Here is a 23,999-nt window from a genome sequence, read left to right as displayed (position 1 = left end):
ATCACCCGGGAGAGAGAGATGGACAGGGGTTTGCAATTTAAAGAAACCTCAGTTGTTTTGCACCTCAGAGAATCCTTTGGTTAACTAAAAAGTGACTTGTTCATCGATCTTTTCCAGTAAACCTCACACACCTGGTGAGGTACAGGTTCATACACCTCTGTGGTGACAGCAGAGTTGGCTGTGGACATGTGCTGGGTCACCTAACCCCTACATCAGCATGCTATCCCTGTATGAAGGACACAGACATGGAGGCTTAGACACTTGTCCAAGGCCACCGCAAAGCAAGTGGCTACAACCTTTCCAAAACAGTAAAACACAGCCCTTTATGCTAACCCAGGACAAAAATGACCTGTGGTCCAGTGAGACTGAGAAATGACCCCTGTTTCGTGTCTCCACTTGGAGAGTCACAGAGCCCAGGTAAAGACGGATAGTTCTGATAAATCCTGCAGACTTTGAGCCAGTGTTGGGTTACGTCGCTGTTTAAAGGCTTCTCAGGGCTCCCCTATTGCCCTTGGGGACAAGGTGACTTCTCCTGGAAAGATATGGAGGCTGACCGCCAGGCGACTGCAGGAAAAGCCTTGGGTGATCAGGGTGGGCTGGTTCCCTACAGCACTGCTGGGGGTTGGGGGAAACAGTGAAGGATACTCTGACTCTTCCTCTGCTTAATTCTGAACAGATTGAGAGCTCCGCAGGGGTCACTCAGACAGGTGTCAGACTGACAGCTTTCTTCTGCTAAGTGCTGCCAAGGTGACCAAAGAGGCCCTGTCCATGAGCGGACGGGCTGCTCCTGGCTCTTCGACAACAGCCAGACTAGCCCGACCCCCAGGACAGGCCCTGCAGGCAGGACCCAGTATAGCAGAGCCCCCAGGCCCAACTCCTTCACCCAGACTCACCTTTCAAGTGAGCCACTGCTCCTGCCCGCAGCCCCAGGCCTCAGTTTCCTTGCTTGTCAAACGGGGTTAATGAAACCCACACTTTCTGTCTAGCGTTGTTAGGGGGATGACACAAATAGCCACAAAGAGATAAGCATTAAGTATGAAACTGTTAAGTATTAAATTGCGTTCTTCAGGTATGTGCCCTCAGACCTTTCTCATGAGGTTGCTGTTTATGTTAAAGCTTCTGTTCATTCATTCATTCAAGCAGAGCCACCTGTGGGGCATAGGTGCTAGAGGAGTAAAGCACAGGAATAACGAAAAGTCCCGCTGTCTGCAGATGTGGAAGCAGAGCTTTGGATAATAGAGAGCCTCCCAGGAGCTGGGGCAGCGGGGACCCCAACGCACCACATCCCTCCCACCTCAAAGTCCTCTTTGTTCTTCTCCATCCGTACAAATTCTACCCGACACTCAAGCCTTGCTCCAGACGCATTTTCCCTGATTAACCATCTTTTATTTCAGACTCACAGAGCCTTATTAAATCTGCAGTGCTCATCTTAGCAGCCATTCGTCTGTGCTTTTATGGCTGTGTGTCACGCCCCACTCATCACCCGCTGCTGCTGTCTCGGGTTCCAGGCTGGACGTGCGGGAAGGGTGAGGGAGGGCCTGGTTGCCGACGGCTGTTGACAGATTTAGCGGACCGGGGAAGGCGGCAGGGTGGCTATGAGCTCATCTTCCCCTTTGGTGCACCAGGTCCGAATTCAGCTTTATGGGATTTTTCTGGGGTGTCAGCTGTGCTGTTTGGGGCGCGGTTGGTGGGAAGGCCTTGGCAGAGGGTGGGCATGTCTGCCACCTTTGCAGCCCTGAGCAGAGGCTCTCAGAGTCTTGGAGGCATGCGCCAGGCAAAAAAATATTCAGAGATTCTGTGAATGTGGGTCACAAGGGGAACGTGATGGAAGACCAATGCTGAGGTCCCCAGGGTGAGTCGCAGAAGACCAGGAAGGAAGGGCTGAGTTGCCATACTGGGGGACCGCCGCTCACATGATGTCATGATAGTGGTGACAGGACAGCCAACCCCAATGCCGCATACCCCGGATGTGTCTCAGCTGCGCGGCTTTCTGCGGTCTGTACCTCGGTTTCCTCACCCGCAAAAGGGGAGACTTGGACTCCATCAGAGGCCACAGATTAGTCTCCAGGGTTTCTGTTCTGAATTTGAATTGCCTCTAGGTTTTAAAATGGGAATACTTTTATATTTAAAAATGGTATTTTCTAGGTAGTCTTTAAAAAACTAGAATGGGGGCTGGGGATTTAGCTCAGCGGCAAAAGCGCCTGCCTGGCAAGCGCAAGGTCGTGAGTTCGGTTCCCGGTACCGGAGAAAAAAAAAAAAAAAAAAAAAAAAAAAAAAAAAAAAAAACTAGAATGTCCAGAAATCCCAGGCCTGCATGGCGTTGGCCTAGGTCAGTCAGGCCGAGTCCTGCTCCCTCCACCCCAGCACAGCCTGAGGCCCCAGCAGGCAGCTGGGTTTGTCCTGGCTTCCCAGGGCACCAGCTCGGCACCACTCAGCAGGCGGCGAGGAGGGGCGCATGGGTAGAGGGTGGTGTCCAAGTCCAGGTGCCCGGCGGCCCTGCACTGACCTGCCGGGTGACCCTGGGTGAGCCTCCCGCCCCTTCATTTTCCTCATCTATTAATTTTCCTCGTCTATTAAAAGACGGGGGTTGGTGGAAACCATCAATCAGACCCTTTCAACTTCTCACATCCTATGACTCCATGAAAATGTCATTTGCCAGAATTAAACGCAACTGTGATTTAAATGTTGTGGAATTTGGCTGCCCCAGTCTCTTGCAGAATCCATTTCAAGGCGTGAAGAGAGCGGGAGAACAAGCAGAGGAGGAGAGGGAGAGGAGCAGGGAGGAGGTCCTGGGGGAGTGGCGGAGCGGGGTCCCAGCTGGGGACGTCGGATCCCACGCGGAACCCATGAGGCTCAGGTGGACCCTGGAAGACTGCCGGCGGTGCTGAAGGAGACAGACACTGTCCTGGAATCCTTCCAGCCCCACCTCCCAGAAGCCTGAGGCTGGGTGGGAGCGGGGACAGACCGGGCATTGACGGGAAGGCAGGCATAACCACATTCCTGCTCTGCGGGCGTACCAGTGCCCGCTTCTAAATGCGGAGGCCAAGGGTGAGCACCGGGTCACGCCACTCATCAGGAGGACCGCTCTTGGCGTCAGGACTCCTTTGAGGTCTGTCTGGCTCTCTCCTGACTTTAAAAAAAAAAAACTCTTTGCCTTACTAAGACCTGCACCCAGACCTTTCTCACTAAACTACAGCCCTCTTTTAAAATTTTGAGACCGAGTCTCACTAAGTTGCTAAATTGTCCAGGTTGGGCCTGAGCTTGCCATCCTCCTGCCTCAGCCTCCACCATGCTGGGATTACACCCTTGTGCCACCACTGGGCCAGGGATGGCTATTTATTTGGACTTCAGTTTCCTCAGTTGTCAAGCAGGCTTCATACAAACAAACACACAAAACGTAACAAGAGTGCAGCAGGCTTTAAGATTCTATTAGGCAGTAAGGACCGTGGCCCCAGAATGGGGTCTGGAGTCACGACCCTCCAGAGATCTTACAGAAACATCTCCCAGGTGTCCTTTGGAGGTCAGGGACCTCCCCACAGCATGATTGGCAGAAGGTCACAGGGGTCTTGCATGGGCACTGTGTGAACATTGCATAGATCGGACCTTAGAGATCCTATGTAGCTTCCTGTAGGGTAGAGATCATCTTGCTTACACAACAGTTCGAGTTCCCTCGTATGCCCTCACGGGCACCCCACTCAGGACCCCCTCCCAGCTAGCAGGAGCTTTACTTTGTCTTTATTTTATTTTATTTACTTTCTTGTCTTTATATTTTTTTTTACTTTCTTGCTTTACATCTTTTCAAGAAACTTTCCCAGGCCCTATTTCCTCTGTCTTTGGTTTCATTTTTGTCACCATGGGCCACAACCCTGCTGTTGCAGTAACAATAAAGCTCTTCTATCTGACTCCCAGGAGGAAGACATCAGAGGGCAGAAGTCGACTCCTGGAGAGGGATGAGTGCCCTGCCAGCTGTCCAGTGGGGTTTCTAGGGGGGAAGCGCCATTCTCTGTGGGACATTCTTAGTTGCTTAGTACCATCAGGGACACCAGTGGTCCAGCCCAAGCTGATAGGAGCCTCCCAGTGAGCCCTCCAACTGGACAGGCCACCCACAGGTTCCCAGAGCCCCTATGTCCGCTCTGTGACCTGCGTCACACTGTGGGTGTCTTCCCTTGGTGACACCTTGGTGACACCCACTCAGCAGCTGAGCACAGTGTCTCCAGGGTTTCTGCTGGCTGGAGACAGAGCCCACTTCTGTAGTTGGTCCTGGGCAAGCTGTCCCCAGAGCTACCAAAGAGGTTTGCAGACAGGTGGAGAGAGAGGCATCTGAATCTGCAGACCTGGGAGGGCCCAGGGCTAGAAGGATGGATTCAAATGTAAAATGGGAGGATGTCAGCCCAACCTCTGTCACAGCAAATAGTGAGAAGAGGCAGCAAAAGATGCCCTCCAGGCTTGTGGGGAGGTGAGCAGGGAGGCTTCCCCCTGTGAGCGAGTGCGGAATGGGGTCACCTTGGGGAAAAGCACCGTGCATGATAGGGCCATCCCATCCCTGCCCACAAAAGGCTGCAGGAGGAAGGAAGAGTTTCAATCAGAGCCATGGTGGTTGGAGCTAGGATGCTGGCGACAAGCTGTGAGTTGCTCCCCATGGGCTTTCATTGCTTCTGTGAACTGGAGCTATTCAGACCTCGGAACCTCGGAGCAGTTTGAAGATTAAAATGAAAAGAGAAACCTCTGTAGAACATCTGGCGCTGAGCCTGGGGCTTAATGTGTAGCCTAAGGGTGGTGCCTGGAGTTTTCTACAACTCTGCAAATTTGCTTCCTCACCGTACATTCTGGGCAGCCCCCGCACAAGCCTGGTATCTCCCTGCAGGGAGGGTGTGAGACCTTCATGGGCGAATGAATGAATGCATGCATGCGTGGTGAGCTGAACATATCCCCTGACCAGAAATAGACATGAGTGTGAGACTGTGTCTGGGTCTCTTTTTGTCCTTAGACAAGGGCCTGAGGTCCTGAGGTCAGGCTGGCAGTTGCCCCCCAGGGCCACCATTCCCTTCCCTTTCCTCCCTCAGGCCTGGTGCAGCTCCTCAGCTGCATCCCCTGGTGGGAAGACAGAGAGACAGGGTGGCCCAGCTCTGCCAGTGGCTTGTAGCAGTTTGGGAAAGGCTTGGCCAGGGAGTACAGAGCAGGGAAAAGATTAATCCACATCTGCATATTTTAATTATTCATCAATATCCTGGTGACTCCCAAAGAAATGGACCAACTTATAATGTGCAGCTTAGAGACTAAAAATCTGAAAATAGAACAGCTGAAAGCCAAGGCTTTGGTACTAGGAAGCAGGAGCAAGGGGTAGGGGTCAATAAATGTCACTGGAGGAAGGGCCTAGGGGGTATCAGAACAGTGTGATCGCCCTGGGAAACAATTAATGACTTCCTGATAGTGGGTAGAATTGAATGGCGTTGTTACATAATAGTCGATGTTTATCAAGTGCTTACTTTATGTCAGGCATTCTTCAAAGCACTTTACATTTTTAAAATGAATTTCTGCTTTGGCGTACATTTGAATCTATAGAAAAGTTGCAAAATTAGCGCAGAGTCCCCTAAATCGTCCCCCAGGCCCCTCTGCTGCTTAACACCTGAGATGACTGAGGTGCTTCTGACATAGGGCAAAGAAACTCCCGACCTGCTAGATATCTGGGATGAGTTCGTGTTCTCTAAAATCAAAGAATGAATTTTAGGAACAACAGAGGCTAAGAGCAGAATATACTTATTGGGGAAAGAAAGCTTCTATCCAAGAGAGAGACAGAAGGGGACCCAAGTGGGTTGCCGAGGACCCTACCTTTTCTTAAGATTTTTATAGAGCAAATTCACAAGGTGAGGCGGGTCCAAAGTGGGAAATCGCAAGGTGAGCATGAGGTGGGACAAAACTAGGGTCAACCAATAAGATTACAAGTGTAGCTGCTCAGGTAAAATTGATTAAATCAGGATCCAATGGGGAAGCAAGTCATGTAGCAAGTGGGCATGAACACAGAACAGGGGCTTTTCCTATAGGGGGTTGGGTTAGTGACTCTTCCTGGCTTTCTCAAGGTGATAGAAACCTACTTAGACTATCAATCCCTGATGTTTCTCCTTAGGGAGGTCTGTGGGCACATTTGTTTTATCTTTTGTCTTGAGGTCTGGTCCTGGAGGAGGTGTCTGTCTCCCCCACACTTGCAAGGTATCTGGTCTTCTCCACTGGCTCCTTCAAGGGCCCAGCCCTGTCTGACCACCTATAATATTTCTATCTAACTCAATTGCCTGCAACGCTTCTGTCCCCACTTAAATGTTAATAGTACCTTGATTAAACCGCAGACTTCATTTGGATTTCACTAATGTTCCTGCCCTGTTTCAGGATAAAACATAAGTGACCTCACTGAGTTTAGACACTTTTACTTTCTGTTATCCTCCTTCTTTACTGCTTCTTCCGTCTTTCTTTTTCTATATTTAATCATCTGAGTAAGGAGAACCGGGGCACCAGAGGGCGTTTTCTCATACTTAAGGCCACACTGCTGGAAAGGGCACTGCCCAGGCAAAGCCCCCAGTTTGTGTGACTGGGGTCTCCTCTCTCTTGTCTAGCTCCAGGACTCATTTGATGAAGCCCTGCCTCTTTCTTATGGGAAATATGCTCTGGGATTGAAAAAAACAAATCAGAGGACACACTGTGTTGGCCGATGTCCAGCCAAAGGAGAGCGTTCCCTTTGCCTCTAACCTCCTCCAACAGACCCTGGTTTTCAACCTGCTGGAAAATCGGCATCTGTAGATGAAGGAAAAGAGAACAACTGGGATTTTCCTTTCAAGGCTTCCAGGCGATCACTTCAAAGTGGATGACACATATCACATGGAGCGGAATCAGGCAGATAGAGGGAGCTTAGGATGGTCCAAGAGCCGGTGTCCATTCGAGTCTGGACTTGAATACAGTTTAGAAATCTTTCCTCCTCATTAACAGGCCTCAAAGACGTTTTTATACAGCTAGAAGTAGAATGGTTTTCTGATGTTACTATGTCTCATTCTAGAATATTCCCCTTTGTCTCTCTCTCTTTATAGCCCCGTATTCTGAGAATCCTCCTGACCTCCATCACCAGAGGGAGTTTTGTCCGTTCCGAAGCACTTTTCTATTGAAGGTCACAGTGGGTATCACCATGCCCGGGGGGGCGGGGATGGGAGCAGGCCTGGTGGTCCCACCTTCACAAGCTGTGCCTGGAGGTGTCAGGGATGTCAAGTCACTGAACACAGCAAGGTCAGGACTTCTGACTCCAACATATGTGCCTTCATGTATGAGGGTGTGGGGTGTTCAGAGGAGATGGTGCTGATCCGTGGCTCCCAGCGGGTCCTCTCAGAAGGACAGGGCTGGGGCTGAGATCTGGGTGATGCAGGTGAGGGTAGCACACAGAAGCCCAGAGCCCACAGGGCCAGATGGCCCCTCCAGGATCTGCCACGCTCCTCCCCTCCAAATTCTACCAGTTGTCAGCTCGCTGAGTCAGGGGGCTGGGCTTCTGGGCTGATGCATCGTTACTTGCCAGAATGGCTTTGAATGCGTTTTACTCCACTGAACAAAACCATCTCTCCATGGGCCATTTGTCTTAATTGATGGGTGGTGCTCCTCACCCTACACAAAATGAGGAAGGAGGTCGTCTCTGCAGTCTGCTCACTGCCGCTCTGACCCTCTATGCCCACCCAACATCCCCACCGTGCCCCAGCTCGCCCAGCCCCTGGCACCTGATATGGTTGCCGCCTTCCCCTACATCTCCAGGAAATGCAGGTAAAGATGAAGTTCACAGCACTGAACAAGGAGCCTGCAGGTGACCACGTGCGGGACTGCAGGGGTCGGTGATGACAACTCCAATGCCAGCGAGGCGGCACCATGTTTCCCATGCCCCTGTACCGGTGGTCAGATCCTCCTCCTCCTTTCCAGCATCCCACCCCTCTCTCACTGAAGCCTTGTCTGCCTGAGAACTGAGTCCCGTAGTCTGTGCCCGAATTCCCCCAAATGACCCCTATTTCCCACCATCATCACCTCTTTATCCCTTTCCACGGCACCCCAGGAGAGCTGGCCAAGTTCTCTCCCTCTTGCAGGTCTGTTTTTCTGGGTCATCAAGTCTATTTTTTGTTACCCACTCCCAAAGTGGTTTTTAATTCAAACATGTTTTTAGTTAGTTTGTGGTTCTTCTATTTCTCATCCATCTCCCGTTTTATATCACTTTGCTATTTCATTTTGGGGGATGAAATAACACACCCTGTCCCCAAGACTTGCTGCTCCAATTGTGCCTTCTCTCCTACTGGGTTCACGGGGACAACTGGGCAGATGTTCTTCTCCTGTCTGCAGCTGGGCAAGGTTGGGGTGAGGACTTGGTGAGGTCTCTCGAGTCAGCCCCTTGTTCCTGGTTTGCCATTGTGGTGCTGGCGTCGGATTCCTGACCTGGGTAAGGAGGCTCTGGGAATCCACTGAGTCCACTGCAGGCTTGGAGAGCTGGGTCCAGGACAGAGGCAGCATCCCAGGACTGCTGAGGGCAGAAAAGCTGGAAATCAGATGAGCCTATGTAGGCTCTGGCCGGGATACACTGGAAGCTGACCCAGGGCTCCTGTGTGTGTCTCAGTGGAGCAGCTGAGGCGCTGGGCAGAGGCCACACCCTCTCCCTGCTGACCTGGGCGGGGACTGGGATCTGGTTTGGGGACTTTTGCAGTGAATCTGAAACCTGTCTCCCACCAGAAGGCTCAGCTCTTTGGCTGAGGGCAGAGTAGGGTTACAAATCCCCTCTCCCCCTCCCCAAGGTCTTTTGTATGAATGTTTGAGATCTTGGATGAACTGACAACCTGGACCTTGTCATATTTCTCTTTGCGAGGTGAGGATGACATCTGGAATTTCTGGCCATCCTCACTGGCTCCTCCTTCATTCTTGGCCCTTTATAGTGGAGTCACAGGGCACAAGCGCAGGGAGAAACACAAACACAGCTTTTGAATTGCAAAGTCCTTTCAAAGCCCATAACAGAGAATAGTTTAAGTCTCCAAATTTTGCCTTTAGGGTATTCAGATCCTGAGTGTACAGGCCCCGGGAGGACTGGTATACGGTTTGTTAAACTGTTTTTTCATCTACTTACAAAGATTAATGACTCCCGGAGCAAAAGGAGTAAGAGGTCCTCCAAAGGAAAGAAAGAGAGTGGGAGACGCTCGCAGGAACCTCTGGGAATGACCCTGACCACACACTCCGTGCCCTCAGCCCTGACACTGAGGGGACGATAGAATGTCCAATAGTTTGGAGGATCGAAGAGCAAGGCTGATGAGCACCCCCTCCCCAAAAGCAGGTGAGAGACAGAAAGCTCCCCTGAGAAATCCCTGCACCTAATAGAGGAGGGACCAGGCCATGTCATCAGCCTTCACGGCCCCACATTTTGTGGGGAGCAGCAGGATGTTTTGGGGGTGCACTGATGGCCTGGAGGTCCTCTGGCCTGAGGTGGTGGGGTGTGACCGCAGACGCAAGCTGAACCAAGGGCCAAGAAGCCAGAAGGGGCCTTACCTGTCTACCGGAAGTAGCTGTCACCAAGGACCAAATTATGATGCCCGTGTGACAGGTGGCTGTGAGAACCAAGCATGCTGTCCCGGATGCCCTGGTGTGACACTTCCCACCCCAAAAGGGACAACCTCTGGGAGAAGCAGGAAGTGAAATCCTAAACAGACCAAAATGGAAGTGCTGCCGGATGCACAAAGGATGATGGGGGAGAAATTGGGTTTTTCTTTTAAAAAGCAACTTGAAACATAGTAGTAAAGGCAACAGTGTTAAGCACCTACCCCTTGAACTACTGGCAGACACTATCTGACTTGACATTCCTTACTCACATCCTGCCCAGTGTTCAAGTGATGCTGGCATGATGGCCGTTACTTCCTGTACAACGGGGCTGGCGCAGGTAGTGGCATCGGTCGTGCTGCTGGGTTCTGCCTCACACCCATCAGTACCTGAGTGTTCCTGAGCCATCTTGTCCCGTTCCCAGCCAGACTCCTAGGTTGTACGAGGAGACAACGCTGTTTCTGGCTAGGATGCTCCTAAAATCCAGGAGGAGAGAACACCAGTCAGAGTCCTCTGAGAGCCCTGGTCTCTGCCTGTAACAGTGCAGCCTTGGTCCTGGGTCCCCCCTGCAAGAGAAGACCACCTTGGCTGTGCTATTAACCTCTGCTGCATGGCTAACAGTGGCCACAGCTTTTGCACCTGGCAGTCGCCATGCCCAGGCATCCCCCCCACTATGTCTTGTTCAGTCTTGACCACAGCCCTGCCAGCAGGTACATGTAGCCCCATACAGATATGGAAACAACATCACACAGAAGGAACTTGACAAGGGCCAGACACCTAATTAATGGAATCCAAGACTCCACAGATTGTTACACACACCGTTCATTATCCATAAAAAATAGAGAAAAGGACCTGGCAATTATAACTTCAAGGCATCCGGGTTGTAAGTCACAGTCCAATTTCAGAGATGTTAAAATGCACAGAAAGGCAAAGCCTAGACCCAATGACCTGCAGAATCAAGTAGGTGGAGTAGGGTGTAGCCCTAGGCCTGAAGGATCTCAAGGCTCAAGTGCTCTGCGTCAGGCCATGGTGTCACCCAGACAGCTGATACACACTGATGTGGAAGCCAAGCAAACAACATGGTGAAATAGACTTCAAAACACATGACACGTGTGGGCAAAGAAACCGTGGGGAGCAGGAAATGCCACCAGCTGCCGGGGAGCAGAAGCAACCTCCCTAGAGAAACACGCAGTGACTCTTCTGGAGGCGGAGAACTAACTCTTTGCCCGTGGCATCATGCGCCAGCTCAGCCAAGAACTATGGGGCCAGATCCAATTCATCTGGAGAATAAATTCCAAAACCAGTGTTGCTGACTAGCTGGGGATCTATGGGCCTTCCAGTTGGTGAATGGACCAGAACACACCCCAAAGGCTGCCTGCCTCCCTGGTCGTTCTGCCCACCTGAGATTGGAGGCTCTGGTGCCTGTTGATCTTTGGTGCCGTCTCAGGGACCTGGCTTCCTTGAGGCTGAAGCTTTGAATGGAGATTCATCTCCATCTGATGGAGTGTGATGTATCCACAGACTCTGAAGTCTGCCACTGCTCCAAGACCTTGTCCCCAAATCATACCTGGCCCTCATGGGGAGCCTGAGTCCCTGGCTTTAGACAATGACCTAATCTTCAGCCTCCTCTCATGGGGTGTCCACGATGTGTTCACCACTTCCGTATCTGGCTTATCTTTCTCTGGCTCCCTCCCCTCTGCTACTACCCTCTCCTCGATGGCCATCCGATGGAAATTAGTAGCACATTGCTGGCTACTGCACACTGAGCGGCACTTCTCCTAGCACTTCAGGTACTTGGTTTCATCACTCTTCTCCACGTTACCCCAAGTAAGTGTTCTTATCTCCATTTTAAAGATGATCAGCCTGAAGATCAGAGAGGCCAATAACACATCTAAAGCCACACAGCCAAGTCTGTGTGTTGTGTCTGGGACAGCACTTGGGAAAGCAGAAGTACACGGTACTTCTTAGATGGCAGAGGGAATACTGTCATAAGCAGATAATGTTGCAAAGTTCTGTGGGAGCTAATTGCAATTTAATTTTATTCATCTGAGTGCCTGATATTAAGTCCTGCATGGAACTACAGGGAGAGTGATTTCCAGGCAACCCACGCTGTAACATACACTCACCCCCCCGCCCCGCCCTACACACACACACTCCTCTTTTAACGACCCGCCTGCAATTGATATACTGCTAAGTAGCATTGCTTGTACTGGGGAGATTCTATTTCCACACTAGCAGCAAATATGACCTTTGTGTCAGCTGCCAGCTGCTTATAATTCTGACAGATGCAAGCACATTTCTGGGAAGCTGTAGCCACGCAGGACCTTGCGGATCAACAAGCAGTGTGGGCGGCTTTGGTAAGATTGATCGGCCCTCGAGAATCCCATTTACAGCCCTTTATGGAGCCTCGGTTTACCACGGCCTGGGCACTAATGACTTCAACAGCTCCGATCTAAATCTGTCAGCCAGAGCTGGTGGTGATATTAAAGAATTCTCTATTTATACGAAGCAGCAATTAGAGGAATGCTCACCAATGGGCCACCACTTCCAAGTAAATCCCTGGCCTTCCAAATGGTGTCATGCTTGCGGTTATTTTAATCCGCTTGGAATTTCAGGGATATTAATGTGACGGGCCATCGTGGAGGATTAGCCAGGTTTATTTCTGCTGACATTTCAGAGAGCACACTCAGGTTCCTGAGACGTGCCTGCATGCCTGCCCTGCCCATGGCTGGGGGAGGCTGCAGGGAGGAGGAGCAGCTGCAGGAGGTATGAGCCCTGTCCTCTCAGCTCCTCCCGGCCTCCCTCCTGCTGTCCAGTGCTGCCTCGATTCCTGCCTACCTCCCTCCCTCTGGGTTCGCTTCTGCCCCTTTCTCTTCTTGGCTGTCCAGAAAACCTGCCCGTGGGGTTGCCAGACAAAATCAAATATACCTTCGTCATTGTGAATTTCAGATACAGTGCAGGACCTTTGCCCAGTGTAAATCTATCCCATGGAATATGTGGGGTATACTCATATTGAAAACAAGACATTTTTATTGTTTACCTGAAATTCACATTTGCTGAGCATTCTGTCTTTTGGTGGGGAGCATCATGAAAGGGCAGGTAAAATGGAGGTGCTGGGTGAAGAACGACACCCCAAGACAGAGAGCACAGGGTGGGGTAAGCTGCAAACTGAGCTCAGAAAGCCAAAACCTTAGAAATCTTGAGAATTCTCGGTGTATGAGCTTATGGGAGATTTGGGCATAAGAATTAGATTTCAAACTCTGCCCCCAAGATCATTCTGCCTGGTCCTGGGGCCATGCTCAAGTGTCTTCTGTTGTCTGCAAACTATGAGAGACCCCTGCAGCCAGGAAGTCTGTGTCACCCCACCATGGCTGGAGAGGAGCATGTGGAGGGAGGAGCCGAGCAAAGGGGAGCCCTGGATGGAGCCTGTGCATTACTGTACCCATTTCTCCTTCTGTAAATGCTTTTGGCAGGAAAAAATAATTCTAGATAATCAGGAGCAGGTGTGGGCCAGGCAAGGGACAGGCTACAGCAAGGCTCCCAGGAGGGCCAGGAGTTGGGTCAGAGGCTGAGGGCCCCTGGGACTTAGCACAGACTCAGGGCTATCAGCTGCGCTGTGGCCCGTCTATGCACTCATGGGACTTGTGGCCAGGCTGGGACAGACTGACCCTGCAGGGTCAGGAGTTGGGTGTGGGAAGGGCTGGGGTGGGGATGGCCAGGCTCTGCTGCATGCCTGGCACCGTGTGGGCACCTAGCTGACCGCCACACCAAGCCTGTGAGGTTGCAGTTGTCATCCTTCTTGCAGAGCTGAGCTAACTGACCCTCAAGGAGGCAGAGAAGCCCTCTCAGGTCCCAGGGCGAGCAATTCTTAGCACCTGCTTCACACTTGGTTTTGCCCGATTGTGGCTTCGGCCTCAGTTTACCCCTCCCCATGGCCCTGTGCGCCAGCATACGGAAGTGTGTCCAGCTCCTCTGTACGATGCTCTCTCTGGCCTCTGGCTCCCACACTGCCCCCACTGGGCCGCACTCCAGGATGCCCACGCTGGCCGACAGCGCTTTCCTCTGTCCTTCGGGAGAGTGCCACACTGGACCGGGCTCCTCCAGATGTCAGCGTCTTTCCTCTACTGTGTCCCCAGTCATAACACTGTTCTTGGCACACAGCAAGGACTTTCTCAGTGTCTGTCCACGGATCCAACTCCATGTTCCTCCTCAGACTTGAGCAGCCTGGCGGCCTGTGAGGAAGAGCCTGTGGGTAAGGCCGCCAGCCACCTCCGTGGAGAGCCAGACCTTCCAGAGGGAGACGCTCTGCCATCTGTGACTTGGCCTGAGGCTGGGACACCAGCATGCTGGGAACCCCCACGGCCCGTCTGCCCGAGTGCAAACGCAAGCCAGAGCGCTGATGGCTATTTTAAGACTCTAGACAATGCCTCCTGGAAATGTTGATCATGGCAAGAACCAGGAGAGGCCTAGCGGCTGGACCAGGCCTAGGGCCAGATGAGGTCTGCCAGGGTCCGGCTCCCACCTGCAATGTCTGCTCCTAGCTGCTTCACCTTATTCATGGACAGCGTCTGTTCCTTCAGAGTGGGCACAGACAGAGGCCTGGGCAGGGCAGACTTGGCTGACCCCAGCAGAGACCTGTGATCCATGACGGTTGTAGGCAGCATGGAGAGGGTGCTGGCTGGCTGGGCACCGGTAGGCCTGGCTTTGAGGCCACTAGTTTGTTTGGTGCTTGTGACCCTCCAAGTCTCAGTCTCCTCCTCTGCAAAACTGATCGTGACATCATGACACAGGTTACAGGACAGCACAACTGCCTAGAAGATGACTCACTGTATTGGGGGGGCTCCCGACCCAGGGACCCCCACTGTGACTGTGAATACACGCGGATAAGGTAGGGTCTGGGCCCCACCTTATAACTGTTCCCTTTTGGTGTACAGAGAGGGGAGGCAGAGGCGGGTGGCCGAGCTGCCGGAGAAGTGGAACTGGGGTCTGTGGGGACACTGAAGCAGAGGCCTGGGGACGATGCTAGGGACCAGGATGACACTGAGGTGGGCCAGACCACAGAGGGTCTCTGGGCTGCCTGTAGGAAACTTTTGCATTACTCCGGGTTTTGTGGCAACAAAAGATGGGGAATTGGGGAGCAGAGTTGAGGCCCTGCCCCACACCGGTCTGGGAGTGAGTCCTTATCCACCTACCTTCTCAGTAGCGGTCAGAGGGATTCACACATGGGCTGGAAGAGAGGTCCCTGCTCCCCTGCCTCCGTGCAGTGCAGGGTGGCCCGTAGGCACCATCTTAGACGCTAGACAAGCAAATGTTCCAAAGGTCAGAGAGCCCCCTCCTCTCCGGGACCTCATCGTGGGCTCCACTACATTTTCCAATCTCCTCATGAGAAAGTCTTCTGGCTCCTCTATTTTTCAGAAAGATGCTTCCATTCTGAAGAAGGCGTGGTTGCTCTCCCTCCTCCCCACTGTTAGCCTTTGCAAAGGGTACGGTGGCAGGGTCACCATGGAGATGACACAGTGTCCAACACAGGGTTGTCATCTGCGGCCTCCCCACCCATCCCTGGCAGTATTTGCAGGAGGGCACTACTGTGCTCTGGGTGAGTGCTTATGAAAGGGCTCAGTGACAGGTCCAAGGATCCCTGGCTGCAGAGCTGGCTTCCTTCCGAAATTCTTCAACTTGGGAACGAACGTCCTCAATAGAGCCAGACTAGGACTGGAGCATGAATCTTAAGTAACACTTAGCTCATGAGTGGAACCAGACAGCATGGAACGCTATTGGTTCCATGTGGGGAATCTGGTTTTTAGATCAATACAAAATTCCACTTGAAGAATTTCTTCTGGGTGGAAAGTTGGGCCTAATGTTTGAATGAGTGAAGTCAGACTGGCCAATGAGGGCTGGGAGTGTCAATTATGGCAGAGATGGCAGCTACTGTAAGGACAGAAAAGCCAGCTGGAGCACATAGCACAGGAGGGGAGGGACACGGGAAGCTGGGTTGGACACCAGGTCAGAGTTAGGCGGGCCTGTGTTCTGGTCCTGGGACACAGCCAGAAAAGCAAGGCATTACTGTGTTCAGGCCTCAGCTTCCTCAAAGAAAGAAAGAAGGAAAAGAAGCAAGAAAAGAGACATTAAGAAGGAAGGAAGGTGCCTTAAAATGTTATAACAAAAACGCTATAACAAAATGCTATAAATGGGGTAACTTAAAAATAACAGAAATGTATTCCTTATATTTCTGGAAAATAAAAGTCGAGGGTCAAGGTGGACTTGGTGTCTGGCAAGTTCCCACTTCTGGCTTGTAGATGAGCTTTCATGCTGTGGCCTGTATGGTTTATGGGTGAGGATCCCGAAGGGCTGCTTTTATAAGGGCACTAATCTCCTTTATAGGGGCTCCACTCACATTACCTAAGCATCTCTCAAAGTCCCCCACATCCTAATACTTACGCTGAAACCAAGGAAGGATGGAAGAAAGGAAGGAAAGAAGGAAGGGAGGAAGGGAGGGAGGAAGAAAGAAAGGAAGAAAGATAAACGCATCATTGTTTAACAGCCCCTGTTCTATTTAAAGTTCCTTCACTGCTTCCTGGGGGGGTATGTGTTGTGTGTGCAATGACACCTGTGGTTAGCTGCTGTTAATCTGTACAGCTTCTGCTTATCCAGCTTCACACGTGAAATTTCCCTAATCTCAGAAGCCCAGAGGGGCATCTCCACCTGATGGCTTCCATCTCGCCCTCTGTCAAATGGTCAGTCATGAAATAATCACTCTTTCTCAATAGAAAGGAAGGAAGGAGGGAGCAGGGCTTGGGTTCTGCAGCCATGCATCAACCCCAGCGCTCCTGCCAACCAGGTACCTGGATGCTTTTCCCTGCACAGTTGTTGAACTGAGTAATTGATATTCCTTAACCTGCCTGGTGTAGCTTTCCCACCTGTAGAATAACTCTGCACTGAGGTCCCACACCCAGGCTAGAGGGCGACATTCGTGGTGTGCAGGGCAGTGCCCCATGTGTGTGTCCGGAGCGTGGCTCCCAAGGATGGGTAGGGCAGAGAGGGAGGTGTGCTCTCAGGGAGGGTGATCAGGACCGACTTGGTTGGCTCTGGGTTCTGTTGCCTGGGCTCACTGGTGGAGTCTAGACCAGTGGTGGTGAACCTTTTAGAGCTTACAGTGATAACAAACCGCTGGCTGCAGTGCATGTGCCATGGGTTCGCCACCACTGGTACAGACTGTAGGCTCCATCAAGCAGGAGAGGGTGTGCAGCTCCATTTTGCCCATATTGACCACTTCGGACAAGATGCCTCAGCTCTATGAGCCTCAGTTTCCCCTTCTGGAAAGTGGCACTAAATATCTGCATATCCCCCAAGCTCTCAGAATGCTGCCAGGTATGCCACAAGCACCTGGCGAGCAACCTCTGCCATTATAATTTTTTCAGGCTCCAGTGTGTCTCTGAATCCAATGTCATCAGAAATTCAGAGTCCCAACAAGAGGAAGGAAGCCTGGGTCCTCCGCTTGTTTTAGATTTGGTTACAAGTCATCCGCCAAAGCGCAGCACATGGTCCCCGGGTGCAGATTAGAGAACGCGGTGAAATTTTAAATGAAGCTTGGCTAAAGACAGAGTGATCAACCGCTCATGCAGGTCCTCCTTTCTTCCTTCCTGGAAAGCCACCGAAACCCAGTCAACTAGATTAAATTAGCGTTATGTGGCGCTGACACTCAAAGCCCTTCCCATTACAGGCATTCATCAGCTAGCAAACGTTCGACAAAACCTCCTTTGACAGCTACTCATTTCTTGCCCCCTCCGTGCTTTCTCCCTCAAAAGACGCCCCTAAGTTTCTGGGCAGTCGTCAACGACTTCCTCAAGTTTTTCCCCAAAACTATTGCTTACAGGGCTGGAGATTCTGCAGAACAGCGAAGCTGCCTTTAGAAAGATATAAATAGGGCCAATTTAGACATTTTTCTTAGCATGGCTCCACCGAGGACCGAAGGGCAAAATAAAGAGATTCCTGAGACTTTCTTTAAATGTTATTTCAACTCTTAGCGGTCTCCTCTTTGAGAGCAAATGGATTTCAATGACGCCAATCCTGCGAGCGGGAAACGTGGAATTTATGCCTTAAATTCGCCCCATTCAGCAGTGATTCACTCTGTGCTCACGATGCTAATGCGCGGGGAGCGAGGTTTGATTTCACATAGAAAAGCTCCCCATTCAGGCACCTTCCCAGGTGTGCAGCAGCACAAAAGCCTTCGTGTCCTGATGATTTCACATTGAAACCGGAGTCAATCGCCCCATTTCTGGTTCCCTGGGCCCACGTGTTTGCTGTGGTTTCGCCTGAACACAGTGGCAGTGTGGTGATAAGCACGGGGGTCAACACCAGAACAGCTGGGCCGCCCTGGTGGGGTAGCTTTGGGGAAGATATCACACCCGCTTCACAGGAGACAAAGCTAAAGGTAAGGCCACCGTACCGGCAGCTCAGTACAGATGGAAGCTGTCATTGTCCTCTCTGTGTTGTTTGAGCCCCTCTGCTATGATGTTTTGGCCTGAATTCTAGCTCGTGCACATGCTAGGCAAGATGGAAGAAACTTCTGGAATGTTTCTTCTTCTCAAAGGTTCATGAGTTTGAGCCCTGCCTGGGCAACTTAACAACTTAGCAAGATCTTATCTCGAAATAAAAAAGGCCTGGAGGTGTAGCTCAGTACAAAGGCCCTGAGTTCAGTCCACAGTGAGCAAGAGACAGGAGGGAGAGAGGAAGTGAGGGAGGGAGGGAGGGGAAGAGGGAGGGGGAGGGAGAAGGAGAGGGAGAGAGAAGAAGGAGGAAGAGGAGAAGGAGGAGAAGGAGGATTAAGAGAAAGAAGGAAAGATCCTGGAGACCCAGGATGTGGGGAAGGACCCCTCCACCTTCTAAGGAAGGTTGAGAAACCCCCAGGTTGGCTTGAAGGCTCCCACTCTAACTAAGCTTTAGGTCAGTTATATTAAAACCCAGGATCCTGCTGTTTTTTAGTGAAGGACCAAAGATCCAGCTTCCGCTGCTGAAACACTGGTCCTATGTGCCTGAGCCCATGGAGAAAGAGAGGTGTTTCCCTGATTAGACAGGATGGTGCTGGCAGGGCTGAGCCGTGTGTCCCACCAGCCCACGCTGGATGTAGGGGGACCTCAGGCCCTCAGGAGATGCTGGCCTGGTAGGCTTCTCCTACATGTCCACAACCTCTCCTGAATGGCCTGTTTGGAGCCTGCCATGCTGGCAGGGGGATGCAGCTGGCAGTCCTGTGGCCAGCGTGGCTACAATGTGGGCATTGAGGGATGTCCAGAAGGCAGGACTATGGCTCGGAGCAGGTTGTCACAGCAAGACAAATGGGACCCTGCAGAGGCCGCCTGCCCTCCCATTAGGAGGCCTTGTTGAAATATTGCTCTCTGACTCCACGGGACAGGGACAGAGATGGCTCCCAGCTGTGCAGACCCCAGCCTCAGGAAGCTCAGACACACTCCTCCACCAGAGAGCTAAGCCAAGAGGCAGGCCTGAGGCCAAGGCCAAGAGCTCTGTTTGCACGGACCTAGCTGGCTGGCTCTCCTGCAGCTGGGAATCTGCCGGCCACTCCTTCCTCAGCACCAGACGTGGGCCACAGGGGAGGGAGCAGGCAGGAGGGTAAAGTGCCATTCAGTGTCCACATGGCCAAGTGAGAGAACCACAGGCTGGGAGGAGAGATAGAAGTCTCTCTTCTCCAAACCTGCAAGGGCTCTCGGTGCCCCGCGCAGGAAGTCTGCACGACTGAACTCTTCCAGAGCCAGGCCCGATGCTTCCTGACCTCTGCTTTCCATCTGCAGATGTGGAAACTGAGGCCTGAGAGGACAAAGTGCCAACTGATAGATAAGGGGAAAGAGGCACCAGGCAGGGCCTCAGACCCCCAGTCAGGGGATTTCATGCCCTGCTTTATACAGGCATTGACATTGGCCCTCAAGGACATCCCTGACCAGTTCCAGGTCCCCCATGCTATGAGCATCCTTGCGGACCCTCAAGGAGGGGGCTGTGTCTTTTCATCCCCGGTGGTTACACCACACAGGCAAAACACAGCGGGGGCCATAGGTGCTTACCTGGTAAGTCATTTCAATTCCAGATTCCCGGAAGATAGACCATGATTGGTCCAGCTGGGGTCTTGTGGGTAATCCGCTACAGCGTTCCCAGAGCAGATGGATGTCAGGCGCAAGGAGTCGAAGGCTGTGAAGCTTGGTTTCCCCTCTGCCCAGAGGCCCTGTGAGGACGGGGTCAGCTCTTCCCTCCTACAGCCTCAGAGGCGAGCTCAGACCCCAGCTGCTTCAAAACCACAGTGTCACAGAGTTCACCGAGGCTGGACCTCTAGGACCTCTGCTCCCAGGTCTTCCTGGGGTCAAATCCATTGGCTGCCACAGAGGAAAACATTTGAACTTTGTTTGTTCCAGGTGGGGCCAAGCTCAAGCCCGGCTTCTGCTGCTTTGTATATCCCTGGCTCAGCGCAGTCACTTGGGCTTTCTGTGCCTCAGTTTCCCCATCTGTCAAGTGAGCCTGCACTGCAGAGCTTCATAGATTCTAGGGACTGGAACACCAGCACACACCCGTGTGACCAGATGTCTGAGGCACAGGGGAATGCTCACAGGTCATGGCGTGGCCGGCCGACTCCAGGTGATTTGAGACAAAAGGAGAATTTGAGGAAAAGATCCTGGGGCATCTACAGAACTGAAGGAGGAGACGATCCTCCAGGCCTAAGCTTCAGAGACCTCAGAAAAAGGAATTGGCAGAACATCTCCCTCACTGTCAGCTTCCATGTGTCTCTACTCCAAATAGCCACTGATATCTGTGGCTGTCATTTTGGTTCCAGATTCCCAGAACACAGACTGTGATTGGTCCAGCTGGGGTCACGTGTCCCTCTCTGGCCCAATCAGCTTTGGCAGGCCTGTGAGATGCTCAGGTTCCTGCCCCGAGAGCTCTGCAGAGACAGAAAAGATGGGTATCATAACTGATGTCCAGTTTGTCTTATCTCCCTGAGTCGACTGTCCACTTTTGGAAGATAAAAGCCATGTTGACACTTTCACATTCTTAAATACCTCTCCAAGAGCAAAGTGAGCTGTTCTAACCCCAAAATACAGGTCACAAGCACCCTGGAGATTTAGGGAGGCCATACAAGAGCATGTCTTTCTCTGATTCCGTAACTGCAAAAGCCTGGAATGGAAAGGATGGTAGAGACGGAGCAATATACCCAGTTTCATAGACAGAGCAATCAAAACATTCATCTCCCTGGTTCTGAGAACGCCTGTGAAAAATCAGAATGTGGGACCTGTAGACACATCCAGACGGGCATGTGCCGGGAGGAAGGAATCACACTTATTATTTGAACATATGCCACTTGGAAGTGTCCTTTAGTATTAGTAATAATTAATAAATAAATGGTTCAGAGAGTTATAATTTCCTCTTGCTATCAAAATTAGCATATTTTTTCCCCAGTTCTCCTAAATTGCTACCTTTTTGGATAATGTGTATATAATTACAGAACGCTCCTGATCTACCCCAACTCACTCTTTGTTAGCCAGTCTGACTTTGCCTGCTTGCTGTCAGATGAAGGCGAGAGTTTTTAAAGAACTGTTATGATGGATGTAATTAAACCAAGATGAAGCCTCCGTTTTTCCCCTTCCCCTTTTCTCTCTGTCTTCCCCTCCCCACCGCAGCAGAATCAGAGAGAGAGAGAAAGAGTATTAGTTGTCTCCGGTTTGTTGGAGCAGCTTTAGCAGAAGGCGCCATATCTGCATTTTGTGCGGAGAACTTAATAAAACACCCGCAGCAAACTTGGGGCGGCATTGTTCTCGGCAATTACTGGAGCGGCCTGGTTTCTCCTCCTTAATTGCTGCGAGCAGGAAGCTTTACTCAGAGCGCAGCGTACCCAAGCATGGATGGAGTTTAATGAATCATACTAACTCTGCACTCCAAGCAATTAGGTAAATCTAGCTGTTAGTTAGTGAGGCATAAAATAAATTTAATCTCTCTTCTAAAAAATCAATTATAGTGCTGTAATGTATAATTCAATTTGGGTCATGCTACATAAATTTTCTGTTTTTAGTATGTTTTTAAACTGGTTGTTATTAGATTTTGCAGGCAGTGTGTGTACGTGTGTGTGTGTGTGTGTATGTGTGTGTGTGTGTGTGTTAACTGCAGGATGCGGGACAGGGACAACTCCGAGCAAGTCTGGATGTATTCAGGAGCCAGTGTCCCTAAGGGTCTCTGTCCACCTGGTTCCATAGGTGTCCCTGGAGCACCTACTGTGTGCACTACGTTCATGGAAGCCAGCGAGAAGGCGCAAGGGGCGTCAACCTTCCGGGAACTTCCTGTCTAACTGATGGTACAAGACCAAACCACATACAAAATTTGGAGAAAATTAGTGAAACTGGAGGGAGGAGACACACACAATTAAGGGGTATTGGAGAAAGAATATGAAGTTTCAAAGCCTGGACTGTATTTTATTTTTCTTTTTTCTTTTTTTATTTCCAGTACCGGGAATCGAACTCACGACCTTGCGCTTGCCGGGCAGGCGCTATGCCGCTGAGCTAAATCCCCAGCCCCCGGGCTGTCTTTTAAACTCTGCTACTGACTAATGGCGTGACCTCAGGCAAATAGCAATGTCTGTGTCTTAACCACTTTCCTCCTTATCGGGACAAAATACCCAATGTCCACAACTTAAGGAAGGCAAGGTTTACTGTGGCTCACGCTACAGGCAACGGTTGGCTGGCTTCAAGGCAGGATGGTGTGGCTGCGGGCATGGCAGAGGAGAGCTGCTCAGGGCATGGAGCACAGGAAGCAGAGGGTGTTGAGGGAGGAGCTGGGAAGAGGAAGAGGCCTTTCCTCTGTGCCCCGCCTCTTCCGGCCAGGCCCCACCTCCTGACACCACGTCAGTTAGAAACCTTCCTAATCCAGTTACCTTTCAAAAGCCCTGCCTATGAGTGCGTGAGGTTTTGGGGGGAACTTCTAGATATAAACCATAACACCGGGCCTCAGTGTCCCCATGTGTAAAATGGGCACACCAGCCTTTCTCCCAGGGTTTTGAGATAGGTCCGTGTATTAGCGGTCAAGATCCGCCTTCTATATCTAGCATCTTCAATCTGTAGCCTGGCTGAAGAGAAGTGGGCCATGTTGGGCCTCCCAGCTCTGAGGGCCTGGAGCGTGGGGGCTGTGTCTTCCTTTCTCTGGCTTTGTCCTTGGCACCGGGCTCTGGCTGTCACCATCCTCCCCACCTCCGCCTGCCCATTCGATTTTGTTAATGGAATTCTCAGGAAAAATTACACACCGTTACATTTCCCTGCTAATCTCCCAGCAACAGCCATGGTCCCGAACATTATTAAAATAGTTAAGACTCCATCCCAGCTGTCTCTTTCTGATTTTCTTGCTTCCAGGGGGTGCTCAGTAAAGCGGTGAGCAGCTTACCTACCAAACCTGCCTTCCTGGGGAGGTAAACCAGCAGCCACAACTGGGGCCCCCTCCCGGGACAACTGGGGCCGGTGGGTGTGTGCTCTGGGGAGGGCCTGGAGAGTGGGCGGAAGCTAGGGGATGATGGAGACCCGACGCTCTCAAGCTGGGCACTGCCAGTCTGCTGGGCAGCTCTGGGCAGATCCTGCTCCCCCACTGCCCACCGGTTCCCTTCTGCTCTGCGGCAGTCTCTGCGTGTGTTCTTTGTGACTTCAAGAACACACTTGCCACCGGCTGGGTCGGAAAATGGGAGCTCAGGGGTGCGCGCGGTGTTGCTGCCTAATAAGCCGTGAGCGGCTGCACGCTCTCAGTCGACTCACTTTGCAGAGCCTGTGGGTCATTAAAAAAAAAAAAATCTAAACTCGTGTGAACACAGTAGCTCCCGCAAAATGATTCCCATCACAAAATAAGCCTTTAATTAGCAGAACGTCTCACCCAGCTGAAGCACAGCTTTCACAGACGTATACCCAGGGATGTTAATTATGAAATGAATTTGCACATGCATGATTTATGGGTCTTTGACTTTAAAGAGAAAAAAAAGCGGCTGCCTACTTTACTTCTGCTCGCTGCCCTCTGAGTGAATTCACCAGAGAGAGATACCGTGGACGGTTCCAGTGTTTCTTAGAAGGTTAAGGTCCCTTTCAGTGACTCTTATGTTGTGCTTGCATCAGTCAGCTAAATATTTATTGAATCCTCAGTTGGCCGGTGCAGGAGGCAGGGCTGGTGGGGGGGTGGGTCTGGGGTGGGTACAGCTGTGTCGCTGTGTTTAGATAAATTATGCACCCTGGAGGGCCTCGCAGAGACAGGGCCTACCTTCCCAACTCTGCAAACAGGGAAACAGGGCGAATGCAGACTGACTCCCCGCAACTGCCGTCCTCAGATTTGGCCTGACGCCTGGGTGGCTGCTTCCACCATAGGGCGAGCGAGCGGCAAAGGCAGGGCTTGGG

This window comes from Chinchilla lanigera, unplaced genomic scaffold (genome assembly GCF_000276665.1).
Source record: "Chinchilla lanigera isolate Chin_1 unplaced genomic scaffold, ChiLan1.0 scaffold00049, whole genome shotgun sequence".
NCBI lineage: Eukaryota > Metazoa > Chordata > Mammalia > Rodentia > Chinchillidae > Chinchilla > Chinchilla lanigera.
Note: the sequence above shows the minus strand (reverse complement) of the source record.